Raw genomic sequence first — 16,461 nt, 5'->3', positions numbered from 1 at the left:
GATTTGGGAGGGATGGTAGTTGTGTCATTTTTTCATTTAAACATTAGTTAAAATATGTATGAAGGAATTGCGCAACCAAAATGATTAAAACCGCAACACCAAATCTATAGTAAAAACGTGTGCGTAGAATGCACACTGTAGTAGTACCGAAAATATTTAGAGGGGCCTCAAAATTGAATTGCGCCTGGGGCCTCTGAAGTGCTAAATCCGCCACTGACTGCACGTACACCAGTTAGTGCATGGATCTTCCATAAACTGTTTTGGGACGCAGGTCACGGTTAAGGACTGTGGTGGTCTCGACCGTCAACGCGGAGTATTCTTTTTCTATACACGACGCGATGGTGACCAAACTTCTTGAGGTCGACATCCAGTTCTTGGATGCGCAATAGCAACTGCTGAGGGAAAATTTGGTCGGATAAGTGAATGCACGATCGAAAACAGCATAGCTGTTTGTGAAGTTATCCAGTGAGCCAAGGGGATCCTCCACACGCAATTCTCCCAGAAAGAGGGAAAGAAGATGGGCCAGTCAAAATTTAACTGTTACGAAGAGCCTCCTTTTTTCAATAAGCCAAGAAAGCCTCAGAATATTATCGGTCACAGTAGTAGGCTGGAGCTGGGGTAGTAAATTTATCCTGAGCAAGGCCTAGTTGAGGAGCCAATACTCAAAAACACTCTGAAGGTGGAGGGAGCTGGAAATGCCCAAATCTACGCCAATAGAGACTATTGTTTCAATGTATGTGACCATGGTGGATTTGTCAGTTTAGGGTGCTTTTTACAGATCCATCTAAATCGGGCAGCTCTTGTGAGCAGAATGTCTACATGTTAGTCAAAATGAAGGTTTGGATCAAACAAGATCCCTAGGTCAGTGCTACTCACAACAAGTAGGATAAAATAGTGTCATAATATGGCCAGCTGAGAACTAAGTCATCCGTCTATGTGTACTAGGTCTCTAAATTGTGTATATTCTCAGTGGGAGAGTCCTTGCCATCCACGCCTGAGACCAACTAACTTAGCCACGGAGTGAAAAAACCCATAAAAGTTCCTCGCGTCATTGACGAGGTTTGAACCAGGGCCTTTTTCCCACGGTGTGGGTAGGATGGTGATTATCACTGTACTACACGCGCGGACGAACAAGTGGAATTGAGTCTCTATCCAGAGTTCACTGGATTATTGGCGGGTGTAGTTTTAACGAAAAGAGAATGATTTCAGATTTCTCCGGATTGATTAGCAGACCAAACTGCTTGGAAGTAGGCAGATATTCATGAGAGAATGGAGGTTAAGTGATTCCCATGACTTGATGAGATTTTGATTTTCTTTAATCAGTGGGGGATCTTAAGCTGTCAGCACAAATATGAACATCCTTGGATTCAGGAGATCTTATAGATTGGAGATGTGCATGTCTCTCCTATTTAAAAGGTGGGAAAGGGGAAATCACAGGGTGACATGAGTAATTACAGACCTGTTAACATGACTCCTGTTCCAGAAAAACAATAGTCGCTGGTTAAAAAAGTAATGCAAGACAAATCTGATTGGATAAAATGATGCAGATGTAAAAAATAATTTTGACATCATATACTTAATTTGAGAAACGCTTTTGATACTGTACCACATAAAATTGTTGTTAAAAATCAATGCTGAAAAGTGAATTTCAAATTAATAATGAAACTGAGTTATACAATAAGTACAGTACACAATATGCAATCAAGAACTTTAAAAAAAAAATTGTGTAATTTATGTTTCACAAATCTTGGACTACAACTATTTGCCAAACATAAATTTCGTAATTCATTATTATCAAAATAAGTCCCGATCAGACGTAATACTAATATATAGAAAAAAAAGAGAAGTTTATTGTAATCAGTGCCTCGGTTTTTGTTATCACTTTTTTTGAGTTATCGCGGTTTACCCATGTGCAGTGATTACGAAACATTCCAATTTGTTCCTGAGCTCTGACGCGTTGCGTGTCCATTTACTGCTGCAGTTCCTATGATTGTAGGTGTCGTCACTCCTTGGAAAAAAAAAAAAAAAAAAAAGTCAGGTATCTTTTGGCTGTTTTACAGTAGAGTAGTAACCCATTTCTAATTCTCGATTTTAACATTTTCTTTATTTGTTTTTAGCGGTTTGTATGGGTTGCCAGAAACATTACAAATTTAATTTTTATTCAACTTTCTCGAAGAAATAGTGAAAGTCGAATTAAAGTATTTTATATTGCTTGTTGATAATGTTTCCCTTTCTTCAACTTCTACTTTTTTATATACACATTTCGCCTCTGTAAATGTGTACATAAAATCTGAAAAGCCGCATTCATATTTCATCGGTGATTGTTATTAAATAAGCTGCGTCCGAAGTGAACATAATAAGCGCGATAACAGAAGAATATCTCCACAGAAAACTAACATTCTCCTTCCTTCCCGATGCACTTTGCGTTTTCAAATACATACTGAAAGAGAAACTGTTAATCTCCTTCCTCTCTTTCTCATAGAGATTTATAAAATAATTGAGCGGAGAGATCTAAATGATCACCCCCTCCTGGTGAAACTGATGCAGACTCAATAACGTTGGTTAAGAAATTTTGGTGTCAGGGGTTCACAAACCATCATTTCTATTATTTTAAATCAACTTGCATTCGATAAATTCGGTTGCCCCTTTTTTTTTTTTTTTTGTTAACAGATAGTCTCTTTCTTCAAACACACTAGTTAAAGAAAGTTATCAATTGAAGAAGCTTTCTTTAACCGATTCTCAACCTAAACCTTCTCCAGATTGTAGTTTTACTTTTTTTCGCATCGAACTGGAAAAAAAAAAAAAGTAGTCAAATTTTGATGTTTTAAAACTATTATTCAAAAACATTAACATACAATCTCATATAAGCTACTATTATAGTCGTTATATAAACGAGTATTACAGTTTTGATTCATACATACGACAAATTATAAATTCAATATCAGTTAGAACTTCCGAACGGATGCAGCCATATCCGTTAAGGAAGTTACTACTGCTTAGTGGCTGTAAAAGCCAATAAAAACTACAACTAATTGATGATTTAGATTGGGAGTAGGTTTGTTTGTTTGTTTTTTTTTTAGTTGTTGACGCATCGGTTTCTGTGGCCATAATGCACCTCCCAAAGTTTTCGCATTTTACTCTGATCCAAGCCCGAGGCAGGATACGAATCCGCAACCTTTGGGTTGCCAGGCAGGCACTTTACCCGCCTGGCTAGCCCGGTCGGCCTTGGGAGTAGGAATTCGAAACTTACAGCATTCATTCGTTTATTGACTAATTGATTTGCTGACACCCCTTTTCTTTTCTTTCTTTTTTGTTGTTTCGGTTTTTTTTTTTTTTTTTTGTTCCAAATGAGTAAAAAAATAGTTATACAGAGTGTCTACAGATTATTCACCTGATTATAAAGTGAAATTAAAATTTTATTGTAATAGGTATTGTAAAACGGTTTTCTGCACTTAATAAAGCAACTCAAAGAATTTCTTATCACGCAACCGCACTTCAGAAAACCACTTCAGAAAACCTCCACATTGGCACCTTTGGTAGCACGTAGAATGCTAAGATAGTAGCCAATTTCATTCCAAGTGTTTTTGAAGCATCTCTTGAGAAATGGAAGTTACTGCCTGTTCAATATCTCTTTTAACTCTGTGATGCTTTTAACATTTTTTGCACACTTCTTGTCCTTTACTCAGCTCCATACAAAGAAATCCATAGGTATTATATCTAGGGAACAAGGAGGCCATGGAATGGGACCATCCCGGCCAATCCATCGGTTAGGAATTTTTTTTATTAAGGAAATCGCGCACATGCAAGTTCCAGTGTGGTGGTGGTATCCCATCTTGCTGAAAAAACACACGTTGCTGTATATCTTCCAGCTGAGGTGCTGCATACAATTCGAGCATATCTACGTAATTTCCGGACTTCACAGGGTTTCTTGGAAGAAACATGGCCCAATCAACTAACTAAAGGGCAGTGAGTAGCACACGTTTCGTTTACCTTGGGACCAACGCTCGTGTTCACGAGCTGAGTGGGGATTTTCATATCCCCCATATGCGACAATTGTGTCTGTTAACTTTACCAGACAGGTGAAATGTCGCTTTATCACTGAAAACTACGTTTTCCAGAAAGTGCTTATGTCCGTCTGTATGGTTGAGAATGCGAACAGCGAATTCCTCTTGTTATGGTTTGTCGTGGGGCTTAATTTCCTGGAATATGCACTTTTTAAGCATAAAGTTTCAATTTCTTCGAACCACCCTGTGCAATGTTGATAGCAGTATTTCCAGCTGCAGGCTTAACCGGAGATAGACTTTGCAGGACTTCGGGTAAACACTTCTTAAATTTCCGAAACTTTTTTTTATGTGCAGATACACTAGGCCTAGCTGCTCCTTTCTGGTGCAGCACACTGCCGGCTCTTTGAAACTGTTTCAACCATCGCCTCGCTGATTATTCTGTAAATGGATATTTCTGAAATTCCCATTGTAAACGTCTCTTTGCAGTCACCGGATATTTCGTACCCTATAGCCACAACACGCACATTTTTCTCCTGCACTGTCGCTATTTTAATGCTATACTATTGCCATGCGTGCTGGAATCAAGGCTGCCAACACCATGACAAAAATCAGAGTTGATTTTATAACAGCAGCAAACCATTTTAAGGTAGCTATTACAATAAAATTTTAATCGAGCTTCATAATCAGGTAGACTGTGAAGATCCTTTCCAAACTATTCAGTGTAACATGAACTCCCTATTAAATTTTGATAGGACCAAAAGATGAATTAGAGCAAGTTTATTTGTAATCGGACATTAACAATCAATATAAAGAGCGGAAGCACATTTAATGCATAGGTCAAATCACGAAACAGTCTTGTTAAAATATAAAAATTAACCATATGTAAGAAATGTAAAATTAAAAGGATGAAAATTTTATAGTTAATTTCTGCGTTTTTTTTTTTTTTTTTCATATATAATCAAAAATATTTCACCCTTGAACAGTTTCACTTGAAATGGCGATACCAATGGTAAGTGTTTCTGAAATACAAGTTTGTATTGACCTATTTTAAACTGTAGAGGGGGAAAAATAATAAATATCACGTAGCTGCAATCAAATCGTAAACTGCTTTTACAATTACTCAAATACTGCTGGAAAAAGCTGGTCTGAAACGGTCAAATAAGTATTTTTTTTATTATACGAGGCAATACACGCTAAAAGAACAGCTTTCTTTAAAATAATCAACATAGCAAGATTTGAAAAGAGACAGGGAGTAAAAAAAAGAGAAAAGGAGTAATGTACTGTACTTCATGTGTGAAATGATCTATTGAGAGCAACCAACACTGTTACTATGGCCTACACAGAGAAAAAAGGCATTCTGGTTCGCAAATAGGGAAAACGGTAAGCCTTTAAAAATGGATTAACAAGAGGAAAAACATAAAAAGAGAACCTAAAGCGAATGTCAATATCTAAAGTTTGAAAAGCACTCACCACCTCGGACAACCAAAAGAAGAGGGAAAGAAGAGGGAAAGAAGGGAAAAACGCAAGCTCAAAATTAATGAAATATGTCCCAAATATAACAAAATATTTACCAAAATATGTTTTTAGCCAAGATTTCCATATTAGGATATACACCGATGAGCCAAAACATTATCACCAGAGAGTCGTTATGCAAATCGAAACAACTGCAGGTGAACTACAGCGCATGCGCTGGTTGGGACACTATAAAGAACTGCTGATACTGAGCTCCGTTAATCAGTGTTACTCTTGTTCTTCAGATGGAAAAGGCAGCGGACTTAAGCGATTTAGACAAAGGCCAAATTGTAATGGACAGACGACTGGGCCAGAGCATATCCGAAACGACACGGCTGGTGGTATGATCACGGTCAGCCATGGTTAGTACCAACCGAAAGTGGTTCGAGGAGTGAAAACCCACGAACTGCCGGCGAGGGGTTAGACGACCATGGCTCGTCGAAGCTCGAAGGCTCTCCCGGATGGTACGTGGCAACAGAAGGGCGACTGTGGCGCAACTCGCAGGTAATTGGAATGCTGTAGACGGGAGTAATGTCTCACAACGCAGAGTACATCGAACCCTGCTGAAAATGCGGCTGCGTAGCCGCAGGCCGCTCCGAGTGCCCATGCTAACCACGGTTCACCGGCGACAGCGCCTACAATTGGCAAGAGAGCATCGAAACTGGACCTTCAGTGATTGAAAGAAGGTCATCTGGTCCGATGAATCACATTTTCTGTTGCACCATGGTACGTGTGTGTCGTTCACCTGGGAAAGTGATGGCACCTGGATGCACCGTGGGATGAAACCAAGCCAGTGACGGCGGTGTCATGCTTTAGGCGATATTCTGCTGGGATACCCTGGGTCCAGTCATCCATGCCGGGCACTCTGACGTCTACCAATTACCTAAACGCGGTAGCACAATGGTATCGTCACCGTCCTACCCACACCGGGTGGAAAAGGCCCGGGTTCGAATCCCGTCGACGACGCGAGAAACTTTAATGGGCTTTTTTCACTCAGTACCTGAGTTAATCTGTCTCAAGAGATAGCAAGGGTTTCCCCCCAGCAACAAGGACCCCACAAAGACGTGGCATGAAACAGTCAACAATATTTTGGATGCTATGTTCCCAGAGCATGATCCCACCACGCCAGAACAAGTACTGTTCTGCCAACAGAACAGCACATATACAACTCAGCAAATTTAGGAACCTTTCACCAAGATCTGGTGAAAACAGGAGATCACGGTGGCCAAGCTGAGAAACAAAGTCCCCAGGGGAAGATCTCCTAGAGCCAGAGATCATTAAGAAAGCAGTGGACACCATCCCGGAGAAAATATTTAAACTATACAACAAATGCCTCAGAGAAGGCAACTTCCTGTGCAGTTGGAGGGTGGCAATGCTCCAGCTAATCTTGAAGAATACCATGAAGAGGCAGGACCTCCCAAGGTCCTATCTCCCGATAGCGCTCCTGACAGTTCTCAGTAAGCTTCTTGACAATCTTCTGCAAAACAGGATAGAGAAGCACTACACAAAAGCAGGCCTAGAGTCACCCAAACATTCTGGATTTCGAAAAGGATACTCCACCACCGATGCCCTACGCAGCATCATCAAGGCTGCAACAGAAACAGAATGCAAATGCTTTCTTGCCAAGCATCCTTAGCAGGCTCCGTGAGATCAAACTCTCAAGGAATCTATATAATTGCAACAGCACTTACCTGTGCAACAGATCAGTAAAAGTCTCCGTCTCTTACTGTGTAATAACCAGACGCACCAACAGAGGTTGCCCACAGGGCTCCATCCCGGGCCACTGCTCTGGAACGTGGTCCTGGACGGATTCCTCGACCTCAACTCGGAAATGCAGCCTCCCAGACATGCGGACGACCTTGTCCTGACGCTGGTGGAAAACTTCAGGGCACAGCTGGAAAACAGCAAACAGGGCGCTCGCCACCCTACAACGATGGACTGACCAAAATAACCTGACGATATCATCCACTAAGACAAGCTCGATCCTACTTCAGGGAACCCTGAACACCAGGAGACCACCCTAATAAAAGTACAGGGAACCACCGTCAAGCTGACCACAGAAATAAAATTTCTCAGAGTTGTCCTTAACAGAAACCAATCCTTCACCCCCCCCCCCACCTTAACTATCTCAGAAACAAAATCAGAAATTACTCGTCACTATTTGCAAGAATCACCCACAAGGACTAGGGCAAAAAGAAGAAAACCCTTGCTCTTTTTCACAAAACTGTCTTCCTGCCAGTCATCCTCTGTGCCTAGGGGTACAAGAAAGCAACCACCGGAACTAATAAAAGAAAACTGGAAACCATACAGAGGTACATCTTGCTGACTATCTCCAGAGCTTTCAACACAGTGAGTGCATACGCGCGCTCCAGGTGCTTACCGGTGCCCTTCCCTTGGACATGAAAGTGATGTGCAGTGGACTCCTCTACAGCCTTTCCAGAGGCACACTGGATACCTGCCTAAATTTCACACTGAATGTAACCAGTGACCCGAAACTAGAGAAAAAAATATTAACTGTACATCTCCAGCAAACCTGGCAAACACGGTGGCAAATTCAATAAAAGGCAAAATAACGCGAAAATTCATTCAAACGTCTCGGCCGTATACCCAATCTGGCTCTCCCCATGATTGCTGGCCACGTACCTCCTAAGTAGCCATGGCACCATTAGATTCAAACTGATGGCCTTTGGACTGAGCAATGCTCCCCTCTGTCATTGTGGCTTAGTGGAAACGTGGGGGCATTTAATACGCCACTGCAAGCTTTATGAAGACCTCTGATACCACTAATTACTTAATTATATTATGTACCAGAGAATCAAGAGGAATGCTTACTGGAGGAGGAGCATGGTAACAAAGCACTGGCAAAGTTTGCCAGTGCTTTGTTGCCACAGCCACAATAGCGATTCCCAGGCACACAATATAAGACTTTGCAAACAACCATATAAGGTGACCGGACAGTCACCATCAATACAATCTACAAAGGGACTGTGTCTCAGGAAGAAACAAATGGAACCTGTTAACACAACCGTAGGGATAGACAATTTCAGTAGTAACACTGCTATAATCAGAAACCATGGATGGGAAAAAAAAACCAGGATCCAGCAACTAAAGACTTCAACCCAAGCATAAACTTCAGTAACAACGAATTGGACGAAACACCAGCAACCACAGACCTCACCAATGGACCTGTCCTGGTGGTAAGTGACAACTACAGACAGGATTCTACACTGGTGTACAAAACTTAAGGAGCAGTCTGGTTTTCACCTGTAGCTTCTCATAGGAGTGGCCTGGATATGGGAAAAGAATACAAAAGGAACCTCATGAGGTACAGAAATGATGAAGGAAACAACACCGACACAACAACGGAAACAAAACGGTACCGAGGGACTTTATTCAAAAATGGCAACATAGCACTGCTAAAGATGGAACAAAGGGAAGAGGTGGTCCTCAGTAGAAGATATGGCCACCACTAATGTCGATGCAGGATTTGCACTGTCTGTCCATACTTAGTACAACGTTGTTGATAAGTTTTTGCAGTAACATCGTCCATGAATGGACGATGTTACCGCACGGAAGACTATTGTACAAATTGGAGCAGAATGGTATTAAGGGTAAGTTGCTACAATGGATAAAAGGATGGTTAAGTGGAAGAAGACAGAGGGTGGTAATCAATGGGTGCTACTCTTCTTGGACTAATGTTCTTAGTGGAGTCCCACAGGGTTCGGTGTTAGGTCCACTATTGTTTTGTATATTTATCAATGATATTGATGAAGGTATATCAGGCTAAGTGTGTCGAAGTTTGCAGATGATACAAAGGTTGGCAGGGTTGTTAATGACAGTAATGGCAGTGTGCTACTGCAACAGGATCTAGATAATTTGGGCAGATGGGCTAAGAATTGGCAACTGAAGTTTAACCTTGACAAATGCAAAGTACTGCATATGGGTAGAAGTAACCCCAGAGAATCGTACTGTGTGATACTACACTTAGAGTGGTAGAAAAAGAAAAAGACCTGGGAGTAATTGTGCAGTCAGATATGAAATTTTCTGAGCAATGCAGACAGGCTGCCAGGGCAGGTCATGGGTTTTGTCAATGATATATTGGAATTTTGCTAGCAAGGAGGAGGTGATTGCCCCTCTGTATAAGGCAATGGCCAGACCACGCCTTGAGTACTGCATACAGGTCTGGAGGCCTCATTTTAGGAAGGATGTAGATTTGCTTGAGCGTGTACAGAGAAGGGCAACAAGAATGGTGAGGGGAATGAAGGGATCCTCTTACCAAGAGAGGCTTAAGTTCTGCAAATTTCAGTGGCTGGAGACTAGGCACCTGCACAGTGATCTGACTGAGGTGTATAAGGCCTTGAATGGGTTGAGCACGCTGAATTCTGATGGGATCCTTCCACTTGTTCAGATTACGAACCTAAGGAGGCATAAATTCAAATTAAGACAGATGTAGAATAGATGTGCAGAAATTTGCCTTTAACCAGCGGGTGGTTAATAGCTGGAACAAACTTCCATCTGTCGTTGTGGAAGTTGATAGGTTGAATAAATTTAAAGAGGAACTGGACAGGCATTTGGAGGGAATGGTGTGATTTTTTTTTTTTTTTTTTTTTTGGTGATTTTTTTTTTTTTTTTTTTTTTTGATTTGGTAGTTGTTGGCGCATCGGCTTCTGTGGCCATATTGCACCTCCCAAGGTTTTTGCAGTACTTTGATCCAAGCCCGAGGCGGGAATCGAACCCGCGACCTTTGGGTTGCCGGGCAGGTACTTTACCCACTCGGCTAGCCCGGTCGGCTATTTTTTTTTTTTTTTTTTTTTTGGCTGATGCTCCATAAGCTCATACACTTGCTTTCTTGCATCACATGCCACTACTACTACTATTCCTCTGTCAGTGCCATCTTCGGCTGGTGAACATTTTTTAGTGGGTGTGGACGTGCACTAGGCGTCTCCCCAGAGCGTCCCATATATGCTCGATGGGATTTAGATCGTTGGAACCGGCAGGCCAATCCATACGAACAATGTCCTCACTTTCCAAAAGCATATAAACAGCTGCAGTAGGATGGGGTGTGGCGTTATAATCCATAAACACGAACTCGGGGCCAATGGCACCTCGGAATAGACACACACATGGGGAAGGATTACCCCAGTACAGTAGCGTGCACCAGTTACAGTACCGCCTTGCAGTATCTGGAGTTGTGTGCACCCATCCAAGCCGACCGGGCTAGCCGGGTTGGTAAACTGCCTACCTGGCAACCCAAAGGTGTAAGGTGTATTTAGTGTCAGACGGCACCAGGGGTTTCCCCTATCTCCGTGTTGCTTTCATTGTGGGTGTACCAGTTCACTGGGAAATGCCAGAGATTTAAAAGTGTGTGGGCTTTGTATCTGTATGATGTCGTGTACCGTTGTTCATCTGGTCGTTTAGCCGCTGGACCCCTGCTGAGGCCCAACGTTGCCCCACCTTCGCCCCGTGGAGGCAGACCAGGAACCCAGTAGTTTTAGTTTCACTCTGGCAGGTCCTGCCACCTAATTTCCTGAGATTTCAGAGGCTAGGACCTAAAAAAAAAAAAAAAAAAAACGCGCGCGCTCTTTTATATGCACGTACGTACAGACAGATACATATATCCATCATCGTCGATTTAATGATCGTTAGGTGAGGGGGATAATGCTTGCATAATGAAGGCCGAAAGAATGGGCGAACGGGAATTTTGACATAATTAAGTTTTTGTGTGTGGGACAATCGCTAACATAAAGATAGAATGGGTGGGAGACTGAAGGCTGGGGGGTTAAGGCAGAAATATGGGGATGGTAGAGTAGGCAACCCCAGAAGTCAGTGAGGCATGCCCATTCCTCACCAGGAGAAAGTAGGGGGCGCCGGGGGGGGGGACCGTTCCACCACCGGCGCAGGGGAGGGGTGGAAAGGCACCAGGCAATGGAGCCCGGTGAGCTGAAGAACAGATGTTCTTTGGTTATAATGGTTGTGGGTTGTGGGCTTCGGCCATTTGGTTTCTCCTCGTCCTCCTCGTGAACAGTGCCTGTGCATAATCAGAGAAGGCTTGATACTCCTCCTTCGTGTCTAGGAGGTGATGTTCTTGTCCCTGTGGTAAGTAGTGGATTCTGGTGAGTAAAACACCACGTAGGTCTTCATAGAGCCTGCAGTCATACATTAGGTGCTGCCAGCTCTCCAGCCCTCCCCCCCCGCAAGTGCAAGTTGGATCAACCTGAATCCCAAGTAGAGACAGAGTTTGGCATTAATTGCTCCGTGTCCAGTTAAGAGGTACGTTGCTTGTAGACCTGGGGAAAACCAGTTGGGTGAGGTTGGCTAGTTTTGTTCAATATTGGGTAGAAATTTCTTTGTGATCTCTCCCTTTTGAGAGTTGCACCACCTTTCCTGCCATGCCTGCTGCAAGTGAGTTTGTATCCTCTTCTTTTCCACATTTCTGTTGCTGGTTAGGTCAATAGTGAACCCCAGAAAAGTTTGTGGGGTGCCTTTGTCTAGGTAGTATAGTAGGCCGCGTTGTATGATTTCTAAGTCCAGCGGGAGAGTGCCTGCGAGCACTTGCAGGGCATGGGTGCTCACCGTGCGGCAAGCGCGAGTGATGGATCTGTGAATTTGGTGCGTGATACGTCTGTTTACTGCTGTTGTAGTTTTTTGAAACCATGCACCGGATGCGTAGGTGACGATCGGAGTGAAGATAGCTTTGTAGAACAGTTTGAGGACTCGCTTTTTCAAGCTCCATTCTTTACGCGAGACCCTGGCAACCATGGCTGCGTAGCGTCTTATTTTTTTATGGAGATATTTCAGATGGTCCTGAAATGACAGGTTTTGGTCCAGTATCACGCCTAGGTATTTCAGTTGGTTGGAGAATTTGATTGTTTCCTGTCCAATTTTTATTTGCGGAGGCCGCCTAAGATCAAGGCGTCCCTTTAGTAGGATCGAGTTTGTTTTTGTGGGGGATATTTTGAGTTGATTTCGGTTTGCCCATTCTTGGAGAGTGGTCAGGGCCTGATTTGCGAGGACCTCTAACGCGGCTGTTGAGTTTGCCTGTATCGTCAGAATGAGGTCGTCCACGAATGCCTGAGATTGTACTTCATTGAGATCGATGTTAAGAAAGGTTTCCAAGACAATATTCCACAATAGTGGGCCAAGGACCGAACCTTGAGGGCAGCCCTGATGGACATGCCTGGAGAGTGTGCCATAGGGGACGGTGACTTTGATGGTTCTGTTGCTTAGGTAACTTTTGATGGTGTTATAGAGGTTTTCCGGCATGTTGGCTTCGCGCAGCCTCACCAGGACGCTTGGCCACCAAAGTGAGTCGAACGCCCCAGCGAAGTCCACGGCTATCACTAGGAAGTACTTTGTATTACATCTGTTTACTTTGGTCAGGAGGTGAGTTAAGGCGTCCACGGCGGAGGTTCCCCGTCTGAAGCCGAATTGGTTTGCTGAGGCCAGGCCTGCCTCATCATAGTAATGTTGGATACGTGTGTAAAGTAGTCGTTCAAATAGCTTACTGATAACTGTCAAAAGTGCAATGGGCTGGTAGGAGTCCGGAAGGTGTGGTGGCTTTGTTGGATTCTTTAGGATGAGTTTAACGTTTGCCATCTTCCAGGAATTCGGGAAGGTACCTTCTCTGAGACAGGGGTTATATAGGTTTAGTAGTAAGTTCGGAGCGTACTCCAACGTTTTTTTGATAATTTCGGGTTCCAGAAGGTCCGGTCCAGGGCATCTATTTCCCTTTATTTGGTCTGATGCATTGCTGATCTCTTCCATGGTGAAAGGGTGCTCTTTTGTTGCCATTTGATGAGTCACGTTGGCCTGGCAAACTCGGCTCTGTTCTGTTGTCATTGTTTGTATCTCTGGATGAAAGGCGCATCGAGGATACTGTTGATGGTGTGTTCCCAAGTGATAGTCAAGTATCCTTCAAGTGTTTTAGTGGCTTCAACTACTTCCCCTCTGGGAAGTTTGTTGGTGACGAGCTTGTATACAAGTCCCCAAGGGTCTTTGTTTCCAGTGGTGGAGACCAGGCGTTCCCAGGATTGGTTTTTGCTTTCTCTAATTTGTGCTGTATAGGCGTTTCTCGCCTCTTTGTAGCTCTGTCGTAGGGTTTCAATTTCCGCCATCGGCCCGGAGCGCTTGGCTCGCTGGAAGTCCTATCTTCTTTCCTATGCCTCCTTCCTGAGTCGCTGGAGGTTTTGATTCCACCAGGCGCTTTCCCTGGTGTTGGATGTTTCTGCCTGATGGCTGTGTCGCTGGCTTGTTTTATGATTTCAGTAGTTTTAATTTGGAGGATTCTTGGGTCCTCGATACGTTGGAGTTCTCTCTGTCGTTGTTGTATGCTATTCCGTAGGGTGGTCTGGAAGAGTTCCCAGTCTGCCTTTGCTATGGCATATCTATGGGCGGTTTGTCTGTTCACAGGTACTGTGGCCAGTGATTTGTTTAGACTGAACGTAATGGCGCGATGATCAGACGTTGTCCAGGCCTCACGGACGGTCCAATTGGAAATGTTGTTGGCAGCATTCCTCGTTGCCATGGTGACGTCTATAGTGGCCTCCCATAATGTGTTGCAGAATGTAGGCAGATTGTCGGGTAAGTTTAGTACAGTTAATGTTGAGGTTGCCAGGAACTCTTCCAACTTGGTCCCGTTTCTGGTACCCTGTCTATCTGGGGTATGGCTGTGCCACATTGGTGACCGGCAGTTAACGTCTGCTCCCACGATGAATTTTGCATTTGGGAGCATATCACTAGCCAGACTTAGGTACCTTACTGCGAAGTCGATGTCCTCACCCGGACAGCAGTAAAGGGCTATGACATAAAACACGCCCAAGGCTGTGGTGAGCTGGGCACATGCGGCCCATGATGTGCATAGCTGAGTGATTTTGGTCACCATTATATCTGGGTTTCTTACCAAGATCGCTGCCCATGGGGTGTCATCCCCCGTTTAGACTACTTTGTATGTTATGGGATAGCCCCTGACAGTCTTCATATGTACATATGGTTCTTGTAATATTACTACATCAATGTTTCCTTCTTCCACCTTCTTGCGGATTTGGTCGGCGACCGCCTTGGCTCTATGTGCATTTAACTGCATGAATTTAACCTCTGTGATGTTATATTTTTTTAGAATGTGTTCCCATAGTTGAGTCTTGATTGGAATAAACTCTTTGCTTTCAGGTATGTAGGACATTGACCATCTCTGATTGAATGTGCGCTATCTAACTTTAAACTCTTGCAGTTTGCACAGGTTGGGTCAGTGTTTTTGTTTGGGCAGTCACGGAAGGCATGACCTTTTGCCGAACAATGCCCGCACGTGGGAATTGTCTGGGTGCATGTGTGGGTTGTATGCCCAAATTTGCAGCACCTGTAGCATTTGGGCACAGTCGCATGCTCCCGAAAGCGGTGACTGCCCCAGTTAACATAGATTCTGTTCTGGGTGTTTAAAGCCCTCCATGCCATGGGCGCGAGCTCAACAACCCAGTTTTGGCGGCTTCCGTCCCTTGACTTGGTTATGTACTTGGGCGTCACTAGGTCTTCCTTATTCCTGTCCGAAAATATAGCCTGTAGATTTCTTTGGAATAGCTCCTCTGATAGTTGATCTGGGGTAAGGTCTTTGGTCAGGTCGTATATTACGATTGAAGGGCCTCGGTTTTTGGGCGCAGCAGCGGTTAGTCCTAGTTCAGGTATTTTCGGATTTTCTATTATTCTTTGTGCTTCCTCTCTTGTTTCCGTTTCTATCAGTAGTCCGACGTTCCTTGTTTTCCTTACGGCCTTTATTCTTGTTGTCTTAAATTCTTCCTTTAGGTTAGTCATTATTTGGGATTTGAGTTGTTCACTGGACTGGTTGTCGTGGAGTTTTGTTGGTCGTAGGACCACTAAGTGTGGTTGTTTAGGTAGGATCTTTCTTTCGGGTTCGGGTGCTTTGCCGGCCACTATCGAGTCACTTGCTAGTGTCCTCAGCGCTTGTGCATACGATGGAGCGCGCTGTAGCATTTGTTTGTCTCCATCCATGTTTCGTGCTTCCAATATTGCCTCTGCCTTCTGTAGTTGGCCGCATGTGTTCATTAAGATGGCTTCGAGTTTATTCCATTGGTGTACGATTTCTGCTCGTAGTACGGATGTTATTTTGCTGCAGTTTTCCTTCATCAGATTTTCTAAGGCCGTTCGCAGCAATAGTGTTTGCTCTGGAACGGTTCCCTTTGGTAGTGTTGGATCGAGTTTAGCAAAGGTCGCGGGTTCGAATCCCGCCTCGGGCTTGGATCAAAGTACCGCAAAAACCTTGGGAGGTGCATTATGGCCACAGAAGCTGATGTGCCAACAACTACCAAAAAAAAAAAAAAAAAACCATCCATCCAAAATAACGCCTCCCCCAGACGGGAACACCGCAACCGCCATATCGTCTCTTTCAGTGATGTTTGCGGGGTGATACTGTGTGTCAACCTCTCCCCAGATTAGCTAACGTGCAGAATCGCTGCGGAGACTGAATCTACTCTCATCAGTAAAGAGTACCTTGCCCCATTGCGCTGCTGCCCAGTTCTTGTTTTCGATGCACCACTGTAAACGATGTCTCCGATGGGCAGGTATTAAAGGGACACAGCCTACTGGCCGTCGGGCAAACAGTCCACCTTTGGAGTCGTCTGACCACAGTAAACCGCAATATTCTGCGTCCTGTGTAGCTGGTTTGCAATGGATCCCACTGCCTGGTGTTGGTCCCCCCTTGGCTTGCAGGAGAATATAGCGGTCATCATTGGGCGTTGTTTTTCGTGGACGACCCACACTGGTCCTTCGAAGAGCTGTACCTGTCGTTCTGAAGGCCAACCACGCACATGAGTGATGCTATAAGTGATACCGAACTCTGCAGCTACACTCCTCGCATTTCGACCTTCCTCTAGCTTCCCAATTATTCAACCCTGGGTAAAGTCATTCAGATGTTGTCTACTGGCCATTTCGTTGTCTG

At 44.0% G+C, this 16,461-nt stretch overlaps 1 protein-coding gene across 1 annotated transcript in view; it reads right to left on the bottom strand.

Annotated features, from left to right (window-relative positions):
• Positions 1-16,461, bottom strand: part of LOC150091382 (uncharacterized) — a 576,879-nt gene that overhangs the window by 450,656 nt on the left and 109,762 nt on the right. The window lies entirely within an intron of this gene.

Source organism: Mastigoproctus giganteus, chromosome 1, assembly GCF_048544385.1.
Source record: "Mastigoproctus giganteus isolate SK-2022 chromosome 1, ASM4854438v1, whole genome shotgun sequence".
Taxonomy (NCBI): domain Eukaryota; kingdom Metazoa; phylum Arthropoda; class Arachnida; order Uropygi; family Thelyphonidae; genus Mastigoproctus; species Mastigoproctus giganteus.
Note: the sequence above shows the minus strand (reverse complement) of the source record. Positions and strands in the feature narration are given on the sequence as shown.